This window comes from Argopecten irradians, chromosome 2, assembly GCF_041381155.1.
Source record: "Argopecten irradians isolate NY chromosome 2, Ai_NY, whole genome shotgun sequence".
In the NCBI taxonomy this organism is placed as follows: domain Eukaryota; kingdom Metazoa; phylum Mollusca; class Bivalvia; order Pectinida; family Pectinidae; genus Argopecten; species Argopecten irradians.
The window spans coordinates 13128869-13148358 of record NC_091135.1 but is presented as its reverse complement, the minus strand read 5'-3'; the positions used below and the strand labels follow the sequence as shown (position 1 = coordinate 13148358).

The 19490-nt window shown below is 32.7% G+C and overlaps 1 pseudogene; it reads left to right on the top strand.

Annotated features, from left to right (window-relative positions):
* The first annotated feature begins 327 nt into the window (after positions 1–327).
* Positions 328–9107, top strand: LOC138314507 (uncharacterized; annotated as a pseudogene).
* The last annotated feature ends 10383 nt before the right edge of the window (positions 9108–19490 follow it).

The window sequence follows — 19490 nt, the reverse complement described above, 5'->3', positions numbered from 1 at the left end:
CATTACATCAACCAGCTTACTCATAACATGACTAATTGTTCCGCATTATCGTTGTTATAATGGAAGCAGCCTTACATGATATGTGTTTAATGTTTCAATCACAAAATAACACTGGCTCTTGAATTGATCACATATTTTATAAAGTCAGACTTATAGCAGACTTATTATAAATAGAAAAAATGCAAGTTTTCAAATAAAATAATTTTGAGGTCTGTTGAAACAGACTGAAACGAAAGTAGATCTATTTTTATTAAAATACGAACACGTGTTCGATACGTGTTTGCAATTGCTAATCAAACTCGCCCGGATGTTATCGGGGTCATTTCAGGTCAAAGGTATACAAGATGGCGACGAAAACACTTCTGGTTGCAATTAGTAATGTACTTTTTACCATAAAGACAGTAAGTAATCGAGTAATCTGTCATCACTTATTGTCCTGTGATTTATTTTTGATTCTGAAAACAAAATGTGTTAGAACAGACCCGTTATATATTGTCTAAAATGACACCGTAATAAAACGTAATAGGCCACCAGAGAGGCCTCTGTTTACTTTTTTGGACGTGGCGAATCGGCGAAATATCAGCTCTGACATACGATTTAATCCGTGTAAAAGCTTCAAATAACATTTAATATTGTTTACTTATATATATTATTTATATTTAGGTTAATATGAGCGCGTTCTAGCTCACAAACGCTATTTGATTTATATGAAGGTTTGAAGGGGGGGGGGGGTATTTCTACAAGCTACATTGTGAATGGGATGAGTTCTGGAAAGAATAATTATATATACTGCTTCACTGTTTCAGTATTTTCATAAAGCGTACGTGGTTTCTTGCATAGGGCACATATTTAAATATTATTTAAAAGTCAAATTTAACTATATATCAAACAAAGACAAAATAATCATATAGAATCTATACCGCACAAGTTTGTTATTTATTTGTTGTTTTACAGGTGTCAGCATACTACTGCAACAATGACAGGTGAGTCCTTATTATCATTACTTATAGGAATTATCATCTTTGTACCACTTGTAATATAGCATTAAGGAATAAAAACTCGTTCATTGTGAATATACAAGTTTGTAATTCAAATGTTTCCAATTCTTTATGACAGGAGTAAAATATTAATTTGTTTACCATAAACTATGTATTACCTGTTACCTGTCCTAAAGGTCTAAAAAAAAGTTTATGATATAGGCCTGACAAGGCCTACCTATCTGACCAGTCCCATTTGTTACTTAATTAATTCTGCTTCCGATTGGTTGTGGAAACAGCTAGGGTATATTTTTATTTGCTTTTAGTCAGCATTTACTTATGGTTTATAATTTATTTATGGTTTATAATGTATGTAAATTTGACTCTGTGGAGTTACAGGACACTGATGACAAGAGTAATAATGTATGTAAATCCTGCACTCTAGTGATCTGTTACTATATAAGTACTTACTTATAATTACTATTGGCAATCTTTAAGTCTAGATCTCCTGTCGACATTAATTTATTCATTACCCACATTGTATAGACTAAAGACCATATAATGCAATGCCTATGACTAATATAAATATATCATAACAGTGTATGGTGTTTACGGAGTATTTCAACATTATCATGTGATAAACAGAAATGAAGAAGATAGCTACTGCAATATTTATTAATGCATAAGGTGGTTTCACAGAATTCAACTCGATTTGCTTTCTTCTCAAATGAGAAATCTTCTCAGAAGATCTTCCACCTCATAGATGGAAGCTAGAGCTTCCAGAAGCAGAAGAGCTACAAATCAAGTGTCCGGAAGTTATATTATTATTATTCTAGAAGTAGAACAGGGCAAATTGAGGTAGGCTCTGGATTGCTACAGGAGTCTATAGCTACTGCTCAAGACATCTGACCATGATTATGACAAAGTAAACAGATAATAGTGATTAAAACTGTTGATACATACAATGTATATAAAAAGTTAGAATTCATCAGCTACAATATGTATACAAAGGTGCATGTGATTTGTATACCAGGTAATCCTTAAGTATTAAGATCTAGATCTGTACTTACCAGTATATATCATTGTAGGTGTAAAGAGACAGAATACTGTTGTGGAAACAACATCTGCTGTGCATCCTACACAGTCTGGCAGCTCTGGTATTTCTGGTGGGTATATATGATAAATTATCTGTATGTAACAGTATACTGGCCATTTTACAGTGTACCTTAAATAGGATATATATATATATATAGAGAGAGAGTTTTTCAAGAAATTTTCAAAGAATACATCTAGGATACAGTGCATGTTATTCACAATATAGTCATTATAGTGACGCAACCTCATATTTGGCAATAAGTCTAGGACAGTTATATAATGTTGTTGTTAAATTTTAAAATCGTACAATGAATTACAAGGATGAGTTTGGTTTTATGCCTGAATCACAAATTGATGATGTACAGTGTTATGTAATGACTATACTGTAAGTATTTCTGGTCTGGACACCATGGTCACAGATAGACTGTTTATTCCAGCTGATGTAATTGATCAATCGCTTTTATGTTGTTTAAATGAATTGGTATGTTCAAATATTTTGATTATTAATATTCATATTACAGGTTTGGTATTGTTTTGTTTCTGGTGATGCTGTTCATGTGTATATGTCTGTGGAAATATAGATACAGGGATAGACTCCTCATCAATGCTTACAGACACATGACCAATGTCAATACAGACAAGGTATGTTGTCCTTTATACCAAACTCAGACTGATAGCTAAAGGTTCAACTATAAAACAATAGAATTTATAAAAAAATGATATAACAAATATATACATGGATATAGGCGATTCAGCCGCATAGTCCATCAGCTAGCATTTGTGGCAGTGAGGATAAGTGTCGGTACTGTGTATCGTAGTTAAAAAAAACGGTGAGCATGTCCCAATCTTGGATGGATGACTGCTTCATCAGTTCGGGCCCAGGCATGTTAAAATATATATCTACAAATAAAAAACGTTGGCATACAGTATATAGAGGCTCTCGATTGGTTAATATAAGTAGCTGAGGTTTAACAACAGACTTTTCACCACTCAGCATTGATTGGTAGTTTAGTTGTCGAGATGCTCGAGATTCTATCGCAAACCTTTTTGTCATGTTAGCTGTGTACACTGACCATCCACCATGTGGTCTGTGTAGGATCAACTGTCTGCTGTGCATAACTGATGATTTTGTTCGAATCTGAATTCTTGCTTTCTAACCCTAGCATACTGTCCTATTAATTACTTAATTAAAATACATGGTAGCAACATGCATACTAATGTATGTAGTTATATAGATTGGTAACATGGTGTATAGGTTCATTATTGATGTTTGTTTATACATACGTTGGTTGTTTGATATTATATCTAATATTTTATGTTACATAAATATAATTTACATGTATTATTCAATGTTTTCAAGATGTACATGTATATCTAACTGAAATAGATATATATGAACATGTTGAACACATTGAATAATACATGAAATTATTTGACATTTTTCATATGTAAACATCTGAATACATCTTATTGTAATATAAAAATCTCCTTACAGCAAAGTCCATTTAACTTTGTGAAGTCAGATCCAGTCAACCCTTCCCAGTCCCAAGGAAAGTACCATCCAATTCAACAGAACCTACCACCTACCTACAACGAGGCCACAGACGGGGGATTCACAAAGGCCTACAGTGGCAATCATTAACGCCATCGCACAGAATTATCTAATTATGCAGTTGTCTTTGTACAGTTTGATTGATTCGTTGTTTGAACTTAATTTTTTTTTTAGTTCACCTGGCTATAACGTGCCTGTGATATCATATAGGGTGGAATGCATCATGCATTCATCAATATTTTTATTGAAATTTCCGGTGGTCAGCGACAGTCCTAAACACCGTCAGTTTATATCGACACTATACTTATCCCAGTATTTTCTGGTGTTGAGCGGTTATGAGTATTACTTGAATGCTGGTATCTCTGTTTCAGCATTAATTCTATGTCCCAGTTTAACATTTAAGTTTCTAGAGTTTCCGGTTTAGGTTAGTGTAAGATATATACTGCATATGTATGAGTCCAAAATCACACAATCTACTCATGTGTTATTTAGTGTAAAAGAGACATTCACTACCGGTATATGTGTAGGGTTGATTAATTAGCAAAAAAATTAGACTTTTTTTGTTATGTCAACTTTGGTGTAATATTAACATAATTTGGTCTTATTTCTTAGCTGTAAAAATTAACATAAATTTGTTATCGCCGTTTCATGATTTGAAGCCCAGTGGATGTTGTTGGTGTGTTTGGTGATCATTGATCACAACTGTTTTTGTTTCATTATTAACAATTACATTTTATATGGACAATAACCAAACAGGGGAGCAATATGAATGTCACTTAAGTTGTTGATTGACGTTAATCTATACATGTAGATAAAATTTACAATCTTTGACTCATAGGAAAGTAAAGTCTATGGTAGCTGATAACTCAATGATATTGGAGATTCTGGTAATCACTTTCCAGTTTACCTTCTGAATGGAGTCTATAGACTAGTAAAAGGTGTAACGCGACATTCTACCACCAGGCATTTCACATGTGGTTCTCCTGTGTTTGAGGCTAGGTCTGTAGGTTGGTGGTATTGTTTGGGCACTACAGTATTCCTCCACTACCTAAACCTGGCATATTGTTCAATAATCAGTGAGTGCTAAAAATGATACCAAACAATTTGTTATCTGGAAAACTACATGAAAAACTTGTGAGAATTTTAGTCAATTTTGTTGGTAACTTTCTTTCTCTGTTTGACTGGGACCAAAAAAATCCCTCTAATTTTAAAGTGTATTCTAGGTAAATTGACATGGCTACAAGGTTCTGATCCACTGTGTATAGATTGTCTCCCGGTAGAATACAGGCTGTTTTATGTTTGGAATGGATATAGTGAATTTTGATGTATGTTGTCTCTGTTCTTGTTACTAAGTTAGTTGGGACCATATTGTCTGAAAAGATATCTAAATTTTACTGTATTTGGCACTGCTGAAATAGAATTGTTTTTTATAATTTCAGTGTATATGTGTGCACCATATTGACTAATTTTGAATTATTTGAGATAAATTATTACATTTGAAAGACAAACGTTTAATCATGGTTGACTTCTTTTAACTTACATGTGCTTGGTCCTATGGATGGTGTGTGATAACAAGTTTTCACAACAATCAGTATCATAGAGTATGATCTCCATTTTTGGTTCTGGACAAAAAGACAGATATGGCTTGCCTAAGGGTTTTCCACTTAGATGGCTTATTTTCAAGATTCTCTGGAATTCTTTATTAGGACATTATGAAAAAAACATTAATCTTAAAATGAAGATCCTGTACTCATTTATGTTTAACAGGTAAGCACTACAGTCATATTGTCCAACAATGTCATCCCAGACACAAATCACATTGGTGCTTATTTTACCATGTGGCCTATGTTCCCAAGGGTAAATTAGCAACATTGTCACCTGGGACCAAGGATCATTGTCCTATTTACAGTCATTTTATGACAAAGTTTAGTTAAACGTTTGTGTTCTGGTACTAGACAAAACATAAGATCATAGTTATCTCAAAACTTTAAGGACCTGTTGAATTAATATGATTGGTTGTTGCAAAAATTTACCAAAAATTTGAGCGCCATCCAAAATTTTATATGTTTTAAAAGTCTTAAAAACCAATGTCAGGTTTTCATTTTGGAGCTGATGTAAACGTTATATTAAAAGCTATGTAACTTACATCTTGAATAATTTTTGGAGATTTTTTAACATTGTATACAAAGCCTTGTTTCTGCTCATATTGAGTGACGTGCACCTCTGTCGGCAGTCGACAATTAAGTACTTTCAAAAATCCACGTGCAATCATTGAATCTCATTGTTGTTCATCATGTGTATAGATTTGTGTGGGAAAGAATGGAAGGAACAAAATATATTATTGATAGATGTATTGATCGTTGATAAATTATTTATGTGTGAACTAGTTTGTGTGGTATATACATCCCTGAGCTCTGATATATTATTTGACTGAGAACATGACATAGGAATTCTGGAGTTGAGAATACAGGAACACGTCTCTTCTTAGTACAACATGCTACTACTAGATTAAAGAGATTTCAGAGTAATGGTATTATTTTCTTTTGTATTCTACCCTATGGGGTCTACACCTGTATATGTAATACACCAGGAATTATAGAACTGTAGGTTGTATAAGAGTTACTGGTATAAATATGTTGATGCACTTTTGGTTGCATTTGAAACTTAGAATACACAAAGATTTTATTAAGGTATCCTAGATATTTAAGTCAGAATTAAATACTACTGTTAAATAAATCACAGACATTATTTTTTCAGCATTTAACAATTTTTTCTTTCACCTTAAAAGTCACAAATATTAATGTGAGACCATGGATTAATTGCCTTCAATATTTAAATTTGAATGAATATTTTATGATTTAGTATCTTTCGTCAAAACTTGAGTCAGTTTTATGCAAAATCATGCTTGCAATTGAAGACGCCCATGCTGTGTTTCATGGGCTACTGGGACCCTACCAGCACTCGGGAAGGAACAGTAGTAAATTGGATAAAAATAATTGTTTGCATGTCATGAATCACATAATTTCCAAATAAACAAAACAATCATGTAGTATTCGTCAGCAGTTCCAGACATTCGGAAATCTGGACACGCAGTAGAATATACTCACAATCATGACTACTGTTCCGTCACGACTACTTGTTGGGTTCAAGTATCATACATTAAGTTTATATAATTAGGCATCACAGTTGTAAAATTGATATTTTGTGGGTATCTTTACGGTGTTACTGGCTTAACATCTTAGTTTGTAGATTTTTTTTCTTGATGTTAATTTATTCTTCAAATCAGATGTTAAATGTGTTTATTATGTGTTGTTATCAGATATTCATCTGAAGACATTGATTATACTTGGAGGTCATGTCTAAAAGCAATATTTGTACAATATCTGTGTGATATTAATCCTGTTATATCAATGATAGCGTTGAATGTATACAAGATTAGAAATTTTAACATTTGGTAGTAGCTTTGTGCCTGTCTAAGGAGGTATTTTTGATTGATGTTTTATTCTATACTTTAGTTTGAAGTGTGATCGCATCTATCTTGTTATTTGATTAGACTGAGATGTGTATATATAAAGGTCCACTGTAGTAATCTATGATGACCGACTTTTTTTTATAGATTTTATCAAATGATTGACAAGTTTGATCCAGGATTTTTGTTCAAGAAGAATATTTTCAAAGATATTATTTGATTCAACTGATATATATAGAAATTTGTTTTATTTGGCACACATTTATTTGCATATACATGTAAATGCAATAATGAATACATTCTTTACAAAATGTGACTAAAAGCAGCCAGTAAATTCTTGTACCTTTATGGAGATAAGAGAGAAAAAACAAATTATGACTAAAGCCTTCAGTAAATTGAAATTGAATTCTTGTATCGTTATGAAGATATGAAAATATCAATTGTTTGTTTTATAATATTTATTAACTCTTTTTGTTTGTGAGTTGGACAGCTTGAACTAATACTTATATTAACATAATGCTAGATATTTATGATGTTTTTCACTTTGAAATGTTGTTGACCACCAACAAGTTATCCAGATTTCTCAGGCGGACATTTGAGGGTTGAATTGTAAAAGTCCAGAAATCATTAACTTTCTTGGCTACATTAATTCTCTAATTGTATGTGAAGTTCTTTATTTCATTCTACTTTGATTAAAAAATTATTAAAATATTAAGAGTCACGCTGACAGAAGAAAAGGGAATAGTATTGGCAGGAAGTGCTTAAACATCTAGACACAACATTATGCACACAATCACATATAAGGAACTATTTTTGATCAATATGGAGAGTCCAGTTGGAAGTTATTTCATTCTGTGTTTGGATTTTCTGACATTCTGTTTAGTTTGTCCACAAACTCTGACATTCTGTCAGATCTACCCATATATTCATTGTCGGAATCCCACAAGTCATCGATCTACGTTTGTCCGATGGTTTCCATACATTATTACCGTAGCCTGTTAATATCGACTCTTAAGTTGTATTATAAATGATCTTAACCAAAGCATGCTTTTGTATTGGGTACAGGTAAATGAATATCAAAGTGGATTTTTCAATTCGTCTTTTAGCAGTGATTAAAGTTTCCCTACTAAATATACCGTATTCCATCCAATAAGCGCCAGGGCGCTTAAAAAATTGAAGGAACTCAGAGGGTGCATAACAGAAACAAATTTGGACTTGCGTTTCATAAAATAATTCTACAAAGTAGCTATAAATTAAATCAATCTACAAAAGAAATCGTTTTCATATTTTCAGTCTGCTGTTAATTCAAAGTAAGTGAAATTGAAGCCTAAAAAAGTGGAGGGATGCTTATTGCGTTGAATACGGTACATAGACTAGTTGCTCTTTTTCCTGCATTGGGATGATTTAAAGTTAGAATATGTATAAATTCAACCATCTGAGTTACTTTCTTCATTTTGTCAATGAATTGACAAATGAAATTGAAAAATTGTGTACATGTACATGTATATCATGTAATAAACATGTGTAATATCTTTCATGTTACCACTTTCAAATTATTTTAGCTAATTGCAATATTATTACAATAGTGAATTTAATATTCATTTATTTAAATTTGTGTTTCAAAAGCAACTGCTAAAGCCATGAAAGCTCTTTACACAACAAGCATTTCATTTGAAAAAAAAATATTCATACAATTTTTGAATTGGACTATTCTAACTACCTTAAAAGTATTCTTAAAACTGGACTGTTCCAAATGTCCTTGACTTTCAGGAACTTCTGTAAATGATCTATTTTTGTATGGGTTGACTTGCAGGCCTAATTGCCTGGTGATTACACCTTGTAAATAATCATTATAGAATCATAAAAAAATAACATCTTGAGGTTTTGTTGTATATATAATGAAAATTTATTTTTGCCTTTATTAATTCTCATGATTTTCTTCACAAAATTCATAGCTCAGAGGTGATTGTCATATTGATATAAATATCTGTAATAAATATTAGTTTCTCAATAAGTGTGTTTCTTAAGTCATTCAGTCCGCTTGACTCGTCATTTTATTGCCTCTAGTTCTCAGTGTATATTTCATATGTCATGTTATTTCAACGTTGTCAGAATTACCAAAATGCACACAATTCATATGTGTAAAATATAATATAGAGAGCTAGGCCTACATGGTTTATTCAAGTGAATGGCCTTCACTTATTCTCACTGTCATATGCATTGGTCTTATTATTTTCACTTTGTCACAATTACCGAAATGCACACGATTCACATGTGTAAAAGATAATATAGAGAGCTAGGCGTACATGGTTTATTCAAGTGTTTGACCTTGACTTACTTTCACTGTCATATGCATGGGTCTTGTATTTTTTTTATTAGTTTTAACGTCCTATCAACAGCTAGGATGCCAGGTTTGTTGGAGGAGGAAAGGTGGATTACCGAGGGAAAAACCAGCGGTCAGTACCTGGCAATTGCCCCACATGGGATTCGAACTCGCAATTTTGTGAGTTTTCGTTTAATTTTCATATTCATGAATCACAATGACCCATATGTGTGTTTGGTCATTAGCCTTTCGCGATGAAATGGAAGTTCTTTCAAATGTATGACCTTGGTGAACATAACCAGATTTCTGTTTACATAGTTTATAGAACTAGATATACGATACACACATATAGGATCCTACTAGCAGTGCCTGTTTTCTATTCGAGTTGCCTCCCTTGTTCCATACAATAAACTCTGTGCAAGTTTCACAATTAATTTGTCTATAAAAAATCAAAATGAAACAAAATAAGCTGATGTTCTATCGTGAGCGATGGCCACAGTTTCACATCAATATCAGATGAAAAATCAAATTATTGTGAAAATGGAGAAAGGACACTACAAAGTAAGTTTTCTATAACAATTTGTATTATCACTTTTCTTTTGTTTTAAGTGAAAACATCACGTGTTTTATTAGCAATTATTGCATGGTAGATTATGAAAAAAAAAGTATAGGGTATACCTGTCCGTTTCTACGGCGGCGTATTAGGGCCACTACAAACTTTTATTTATCTTGTACGTACAAGTTATTATCTTGTACGTACAAGTTAGTATCTTGTACGTACAAGATAGTATCTTGTACGTACAACTTAGTATCTTGTACGTACAACTTAGTATCTTGTACGTACAAGTTAGTATCTTGTACGTACAAGTTAGTATCTTGTACGTACAAGTTATTATCTTGTACGTACAAGTTAGTATCTTGTACGTACAAGATAGTATCTTGTACGTACAAGTTAGTATCTTGTACGTACAACTTAGTATCTTGTACGTACAAGTTAGTATCTTGTACGTACAAGATAGTATCTTGTACGTACAAGTTAGTATCTTGTACGTACAAGTTAGTATCTTGTACGTACAACTTAGTATCTTGTACGTACAACTTAGTATTTGTACGTACAACTTAGTATCTTGTACGTACAACTTAGTATCTTGTACGTACAAGTTAGTATCTTGTACGTACAAGTTAGTATCTTGTACGTACAAGATAGTATCTTGTACGTACAAGTTAGTATCTTGTACGTACAAGTTAGTATCTTGTACGTACAACTTAGTATCTTGTACGTACAACTTAGTATCTTGTACGTACAACTTAGTATCTTGTACGTACAAGTTAGTATCTTGTACGTACAAGATATTATCTTGTACGTACAAGTTAGTATTTGTACGTACAAGATAGTATCTTGTACGTACAACTTAGTATCTTGTACGTACAACTTAGTATCTTGTACGTACAAGATAGTATAATGTTGAAACTCTCGGTATTAAAGGCTTTGGCTGGTTTACTCTCACAATGGCATCGCATGCTATACGTATATTACGTAAACTTTGTTTAAGCCAAAGGGAGAAAAGAATATATAGGTTGTGGAGTTGTAATGCTGTGATAAGTTTCCGAACACTTATATGTAAATGTTTATAACAGAGTATTTACTATGATCATCATTTGGACAATAATTGATGTGTGTATATATGTCTAATAAACACAAAAACACATATGAAATATTTTGTTTTGCTTTTGTTGTCTTTGCAATCAGTAACTCATTCGAATTAGGGCATAATGCCTAGGATTTTTTTCGGAGGCAGTTAATTATTTTCAATACTACTATTCTGAAGTAAAATAAATGTTCAAACATTTCCAATAATGGCACCATTGTGAAGTATTTAACTTTTATTACTGAAGAAAATTACGAATTTGTTTAATAGATCAAACTTATCATTCATCGGAGATGTATCATATCCGTTTTATCACTAAATATATCTTATCTATAAAACAAGCGACTATACAGTTTTCTCGAAAGGAACTATACAGTGTCAGTTTCAAAATAATGCAAGTGACTATACAGTTTCAACTCATAATCCGGCAATTTCAAATTACGATTGTGAAAAAGATATTGTTCTCATTAATATATATTCATATTTTTAATATTGTCAAATAAGTTAATAAACCTGTGATCGTGCTTGAAGCAATGTAAAGTAGACCGACTATCTTTAATTACGAAAAATATCAGGCGGGTGACTCAATTCTGCGGTGATGAACAGCAGTTCAACTCAACTTGTATGTTCAAGATACTATCTTGTACGTACAAGATATTATCTTGTACGTACAAGATACTATAAGTTGTACGTACAAGATAGTAACTTGTACGTACAAGATACTAAGTTGTACGTACAAGATACTATCTTGTACGTACAAGATACTAACTTGTACGTACAAGATACTAAGTTGTACGTACAAGATAATAACTTGTACGTACAAGATACTAAGTTGTACGAACAAGATACTAAGTTGTACGTACAAGATACTATCTTGTACGTACAAGATACTAAGTTGTACGTACAAGATACTATCTTGTACGTACAAGATACTATCTTGTACGTACAAGATACTAAGTTGTACGTACAAGATACTATCTTGTACGTACAAGATACTAAGTTGTACGTACAAGATACTATCTTGTACGTACAAGATACTATTGTACGTACAAGATACTAAGTTGTACGTACAAGATACTATCTTGTACGTACAAGATACTAACTTGTACGTACAAGATACTATCTTGTACGTACAAGATACTAAGTTGTACGTACAAGATACTAAGTTGTACGTACAAGATACTATCTTGTACGTACAAGATACTAAGTTGTACGTACAAGATACTAACTTGTACGTACAAGATACTATCTTGTACGTACAAGATACTAACTTGTACGTACAAGATAATAACTTGTACGTACAAGATAAATAAAATTTTGTAGTGGCCCTAATACGCCGCCGTACGTTTCAATCTAAAAACAACCTTTTTTCAAAATCCGAATATGAGGATGTCTTTCATTCTTTAAATAATCGAATGACCGCAAAGCCTTCGAAAGAGTATTGCACTTGATCGGAACATGTATTTATAAATTAAGTAAACTTTGATCATTTGGGATAATTTACTGTCATGATTTACGAAGTAATAGGAGACAAAACGTTGAACATTATAAATATATATCCCTGATTGGGTGGATATAAGGTCGGCGCGTAGGCGAAATTTCGTTTTTTTATCCTTAAAATTTTCAATTAAATCGCTATTGCAACGACGTTTTTATCAATTATCAAATTCATTTCTGCTGTAAATCTTTGAAAATTCATGTGATGAAAATATTAAGCATTTGAATGTTAAATTATAACAATTGGTTTTTAGTACATTTTATTGTAGTTTAAATATTTTTTGAACAAGAAATGCTTAAAAAATGTAATAGGACAAAAATCCAACCCAATGACCCCATTTCCTGCCCAGTTTTAGAAACAGCAACCGTGTCTCTCAAGCTGCAAGTCATCCTCGATACTCTAGGGGTTCCGATCACTAGTAGGATTATGGGTGTAGAGATAGTAAGTGATCGGAACCCCTGGAGTATCGAGGATGGCTGCGAGGTAATGGACAAGGTTACTAGTCATCAGGACTTTTTGTATGAAGAGAAACGGCGTATTTTGACCTTTAAAATCTAACGGGGTACACATGCTGAGTTTTGTAGCAAATGGGCTGACTGTACATGTATGTTTTGCTATTTTTTCAAATGAAACATTGGTTTTGTCGATTATGTAAACAGTTATACATGTGCTTATCAGACAACTACTTTGAAACATATTGCTTTAGCTTGTCGTGTGTATGGTCAAAACAGTGAATTTCAAAATCACGCAAATGGTCATATCTTTTATTCACAGTTAAGTTTAAAATCAAGCATACTACTATAAAAATATTTTTATTCTATTTTCAACTTTGGTATGAACTCCTGCAATATCTCTCTATATCAGAAAAAAATGTTAAGAAAATTGTGATTTCTCAGCAGAAGATTCCAAACCCTTGGTAATTGTCTGTAAGGAAACAAAATCAGATTTAAGTTAAGACACTTTCCATAATCTCTTCCTAAGAGGAATTAAAACATTTATTTATGTTAAGAAATATTTGTGAAACTTGTGAAAAAAGTGAAATCGTAATATTTACAGTTTGTACTGACATGGACTCAATAACCATGCTTTCGAGTATTATCATTATCAGTGTATAATATTACCACAACACGCGCGGCGATTCTATTGTTACCTGTATAGTCGATGACGTAGCAACGTGGGATCATGACCCCACTTTTGGCGGGAACATATGAATGACTCGATTCCAATCAGCTGTTCAATCGAATTCGTTGACGATGACGGGAGAGAAAAAAATATGTGTATTTTGATAAAAAAAATATGCAACTGCCGCGGGAATAAATAATATTCATTTACTTGAAAAACCGTAAATATAAGGAATAGATGTTTATTTTGTTGAGGTTAAAATGTTATATATATATATATGAGGGTATAATGATAATGGAGCCCGTGTAAATTTTATGTAACCCGGCTTCATAACCTCAACAAAATAAAAAATCTATTCCTTAATTAAACATAGTGATCTGATAATTAGTTACAGATGGACCCACCAGAGACTCTGAGTGCCCTAAGACCATTTTTAGACGTTTGATCTAGACCGCTAAAACGTCTATTTAAAATGGTCTTAGGGCAGATTGTGGGTCATGTAGCGTATATATTTTTTGTATCTATTTTTGATCGAATTCTCTAAAACATTTAAAATTGTCTTGGAGCACTCTGATTGGTCCATAATTACATAAAATGCAATTAATTCTCAGATCCTGTGCACGTGGTATCAAACACCTGTACAATTATGACGTCATGCGCGAACGAGTGTTAGCGCCAGCATGAATATGGCGACAGCGGAAAAACACGGAATGATGAAACAACATCGGGTAAGCATAAATTGTGCAGCCTAGTGGGTATGTTATTATATATCTTTATCCGCTAAAACAAGAAAAAGACTAAGTGAAATAGTGTTAGCTCAAGAGTCGGTTTCTATATATCGAAATGTGTCTGATCCTAACCAAAATGTTCAATTGGACCACTTGGATAACAGGCGTTTGGCTAGACAGTTTTCTCTCTATGTATACGTGCATTGTAATACTGTGTCACATATATTTAGAGACAAAATTGTTTATAGAGCCAAACGCCTGTGCTTGGATACGGCAGTGCAGATGTTTATTGTCGAGAAATAAAGTTGTAAAATACCGAACTTCAAAAATGATGCAGACATAAATAAATAATTTTTTATTGACTGATTTGACATGAACTGCAAAATATTTGCAAATGTTTTAATACAAAAAAAAAAAAAAAAAGGATCTGTAACTGTGAATAAAAAAGACATGAGTTATTCATTATATGATAATTACTTCATAGTTGTCCTAAAACATAAGTTCACACAAATGAATTTTTTTTAAATCATTATTACACAAAAGTGCAACACACATGTACCATATTACCTGTTTGTCATTTTCTGCTAAAATTGCTTCTCCCAAAACTTTTTTAGGCTGCAATACTAAGTTAAAGATGCTCCACTGCCGACAGAGTATAAATGATATTCATTATTTGAACAACAATTGGTGTTTAATCGTGTATATATATGTCTAATTAACACAAAAAATAATATGAAAAAATATTTATTTTGCCTTTGGAGCATGCGCAATCAGTACTTCATTCCATATAGGATATAGTGCCACAGAATTTTTTCGGGATGCAATTAATTGTTTTTTCATATTTATAACTTGAAGTAAAATAAGAAGCCCAAACTATTCAATGGTGGTAATGGTGTAAAGTAGTTAACTTTTGTAACTGAAGAAAAATACTAAATTGTCTGCTCCTGTTTTTGATGGTGAAAAAATACCATTTGTCGGCGGTGGAGCATCTTTAACTGCATCTTCCTACAAATACATAGATTTACCTTTCATGTGATTTATTAAATATAGAAACATAGGTATTAAACTGTCTGACAATATTTATATTGACATATATTGATAGACAAGTTTAGAAATAAAGATTCACCTGGACTTTGTTCAAAAGTTTATGTTTCTTTTAATCCATTGATTTGATCCAGGTACCATTTGTGTAAGATTAGAGAATGGGGATGACTTTGTGATGTTTTTCTTCTGTTGATGGAATAGACTGTCAAGGTCAAGGACAATATTACAGAGACCCTATTAATAGACATGCCAGACAGTGAACAAAGAAAGGTGAAGGTCAAATCCTGTCTGACAGTCAATTTAAACCACTCAGCCACCTGTGGCAGCCTTGGAGAACACCTTTCTGTGGACTCGCAGAAATGCCTGTGTCATTCGATGCCTGTGTCATTCGATCACCGAGGTGAGTGACGTCATCTCACAAGATTTTGTTGTGATCAAGATACATTTTCTGCTGTTGGTCTCCATACACGGAATACAAAATACTAGGTCAGCTATTTTAGGAAGTTTCAGATATGCAAGAGAAGTGGAATAGCTTTTCGGTGAAATAGCTACAACAGCAATAAAATAACAAAAAATAAAATACAATGAAGGCTATTTTATTAATGAAATAAGAAAAAAAAACCAGCCCAATTAAAACACTTCAACAATAACATTAATAACCATAGCAACATCATCTACACAAACACAACAAATGCCGAACAACAATAAAAGTAATGACAATTTAATGACATGTAATAAAGATAAAACAAAATCATCAGCAACAAAATATAACAAATATGGTACACTATGTATCAGGAATTATATTGTTGTTACAACAGGAAAATTTACAGCATCAGCAGCGCTGTCAGCTTATTAGGCTTATAGTAATGGTGTAGTGTCTAAAAATGATCTGCATGAGTTAAAAATTTCATCTGTCATTTTTTTTATAATTGGTTTACTTTAATTGATTAAGTGACATCTACGCGGGTGGTTTATGAACTGACCATGTTTGGGGTCAAAGTTGTGTCTGTGGGTTCATGGGGCGTTCAACTTGTTCTCCTTGATTGTTCCTATACAAACTGGGACCATATAAACTAATATTGATACAATCAAGAGTAAACACTTGTATCAAAGATTTAAATGCCTTTTCAGTTCTTCAGCGGTTTTGTTACAGTAAGTATTTGTTTAGCATTAAACAGCTGTTGGAAATCTTATATTTACTCAAGAGTTGTAAATTTCAGAAATCCTTTAAAAATTATACTAGAGCCAATAATTTTTTTTGATTATTCACATCCAAAGGGAATGACTTACAACTGAACGTAATGAATTAACGGTGATCATTTGTACTGTACTTAATTCTGTTATACATTCTTTCTGCCATACGTACTAGTCTGATTCTGGTAAAAGTAAATTTCATAGTAAGTTTGATTCATAAAACACATGTATGTTCTCTTTATTCTTGTATGTGTCGGTCTTTTATTTGATCTAACCCTGATTTGCCAGGCTGTGTTATTGTTGTTTAGTAATACATTCAATCATGTACATTAGATGACAAATGCTAGCCCACAATCAACTTTAAAACAGTTATGCCCCTTTGACCTATAATACTTAAATACTAGTATGATTATTGTAAAATATGTAACTTAAGAGTAAATATCAAAGAAACGCAATTTAACAAAGCTTGACAATTTATTGATTCATATGCCCTATCCGGGCCTCGAACTCACGATCTACGGCATCCAATCGCCTAGCCAAACCTACCTGCGCCTTCTACCACTGCGCCACATCCGCGTCCCCAAAAAAGGGTGTTGCTATGACGAAGTGATAGTCGGTTCGATATGCTGACATGATCACTGTGGAAATTGTCAAATTAAATCTTTGGATCAGCAACACTGTAGGATCTAACCAACCTACCTACCTACCTACTTTCGCGAATTTGCTATGAAATTCGCAAAAATAAATCTAATGCAAAAGAAAGTTGGTGCTTACAGTAAGTGTTTAATTATCAGTGCTAATTTTGTTTTGAAATATCAGGTGCGGGTATCTCAATCGGTAGAGTCTCCAGCATTGATTAGTTTGTTATTCATGTAGGTCCCAGGTGTGTACCCTTACCTGTCTATATTTTCTCCTCTCCTATATATAAATATTCATTAAGAGAAAGATATGAGATAAAAAAATGTTATTGGTATTGTATTGCTGCATATTGCTTTAAAGATGCTCCACCGCTGACAAATGGTATTTTTTCGCTATCAAAAACAGGAGCAGACGATTTAGTATTTTACTTCACTTGCAAAAGTTACTTACTTTACACCATTACCACCATTGAAAAGTTTGAGCTTCTAATTTTACTTTAAGTTAAAAATATGAAAAACAATTAATTGCATCCCGAAAAAATTCCATATCACTATATCCTATATGGAATGAAGTACTAGTTGCACATGCACCAATGGCGAAATGAATTGATTTTTTGTGTTAATTAGACATATATATACACAATTAAACACCAATTATTGTTCAAATGATGAATATCATTTATGCTCTGTCGGCGGTGGAGCATCTTTAAGCAAAGATAAAATCATGTACATATGTAGTGACAAGGTACAATGTTGACAGAGCATGACATCCTGTACATCTTGTTTCACTTGTCCATTATCTTCATTTAATTAGCGGCTTTTTCTGCTGGTTTAATTCCTCAGTGTAACTTATCAGCATAAATGGAATGTTCTTTTATATAGAAACATGTTAATAGATACTCCACCGCCGACAGAGCATAAACGATACTCATCCTTGGAATAATAAATGGTGCATAATCGTGTTTATATATGTCTAATTAACACCAAAATGCATACCTAATATGATTTGTTTTGGTTTTGGTGCATGCACAATCAATTTTTTTGGGATCCAATTAATTATTTTTTAATATTTTTATCTTAAAGATGCTCCACCGCTGACAGAGCATGAATGGTATTCATTATTTGAACAAAAATTGGTGTTCAATTGTGTGTATGTATGTCTAATTAACACAAAAATAATAAATATATTTTCATTTTGCCTTTGGTGCATGCGCAATCAGTACTTCATTCCATATAGGATATAGTGCGTCGGAATTTTTTCGTGATGCAATTAATTATTTTTCATATTTTTAACTTGACGTAGAATTAGAAGCTCAAACTTTTCAATGGTGGTAATGGTGTAAAGTAAGTTATTTTTGTAACTGAAGAAAAATACTAAATCGTCTGCTCCTGTTTTTGATAGTGAAAAAATACTATTTGTCGGCGGTGGAGCATCTTTAAATCAAAATAAGAAACTCAGACTTTTCAATGGTGGTAATGATGTAAATTAAGTCTCTTTTGTACCTTTGTGACTGAAGAAAAATACTTGTTTGTCGGCTCTTGTTTTTGATAGAATAAAATACCATTCGTCGGCGGTGGAGCATCTTTAAAGTAACTGACCTTGATCTACACTGTTAGTGTGTAATTGGTGATATAAGATTACAGTTAGGATGGGGATATTTGTATGAGTTTCCAGTAAGGATGGGATATTTGTATGAGTTTCCAGTAAGGATGGGATATTTGTATGAGTTTCCAGTAAGGATGGGATATTTGTATGAGTTTCCAGTAAGGATGGGATATTTGTATGAGTTTCCAGTAAGGATGGGATATTTGTATGAGTTTCCAGTAAGTATGGAATATTTGTATGAGTTTCCAGTAAGGATGGTGATATTTGTATGAGTTTCTAGAAATGATGGGGATATTTGTAGAGTTCCAAGTAATGTTTGCTCAGTATTGAAGTTACCACCACTTACGGCTGAGATTAAAATCTACATGGCCCTAGGATGACCAGGTCTTACTGTGCCTAGGCTGACCTCCTCGTGACCCCAACATAATGTTATCATTTACATTGCCCTAACCACCTTACTTCAGTCTAAGCTTCACAACTTACTCATATTTTGATAAATATCACTTGTCTTACATTCTTCAGATCTGGAAGTGTCATTTTGTTTCGTAAAAACATATCAGCAGTCTTCAAACATTAAATCTATTTCCTTAGATAT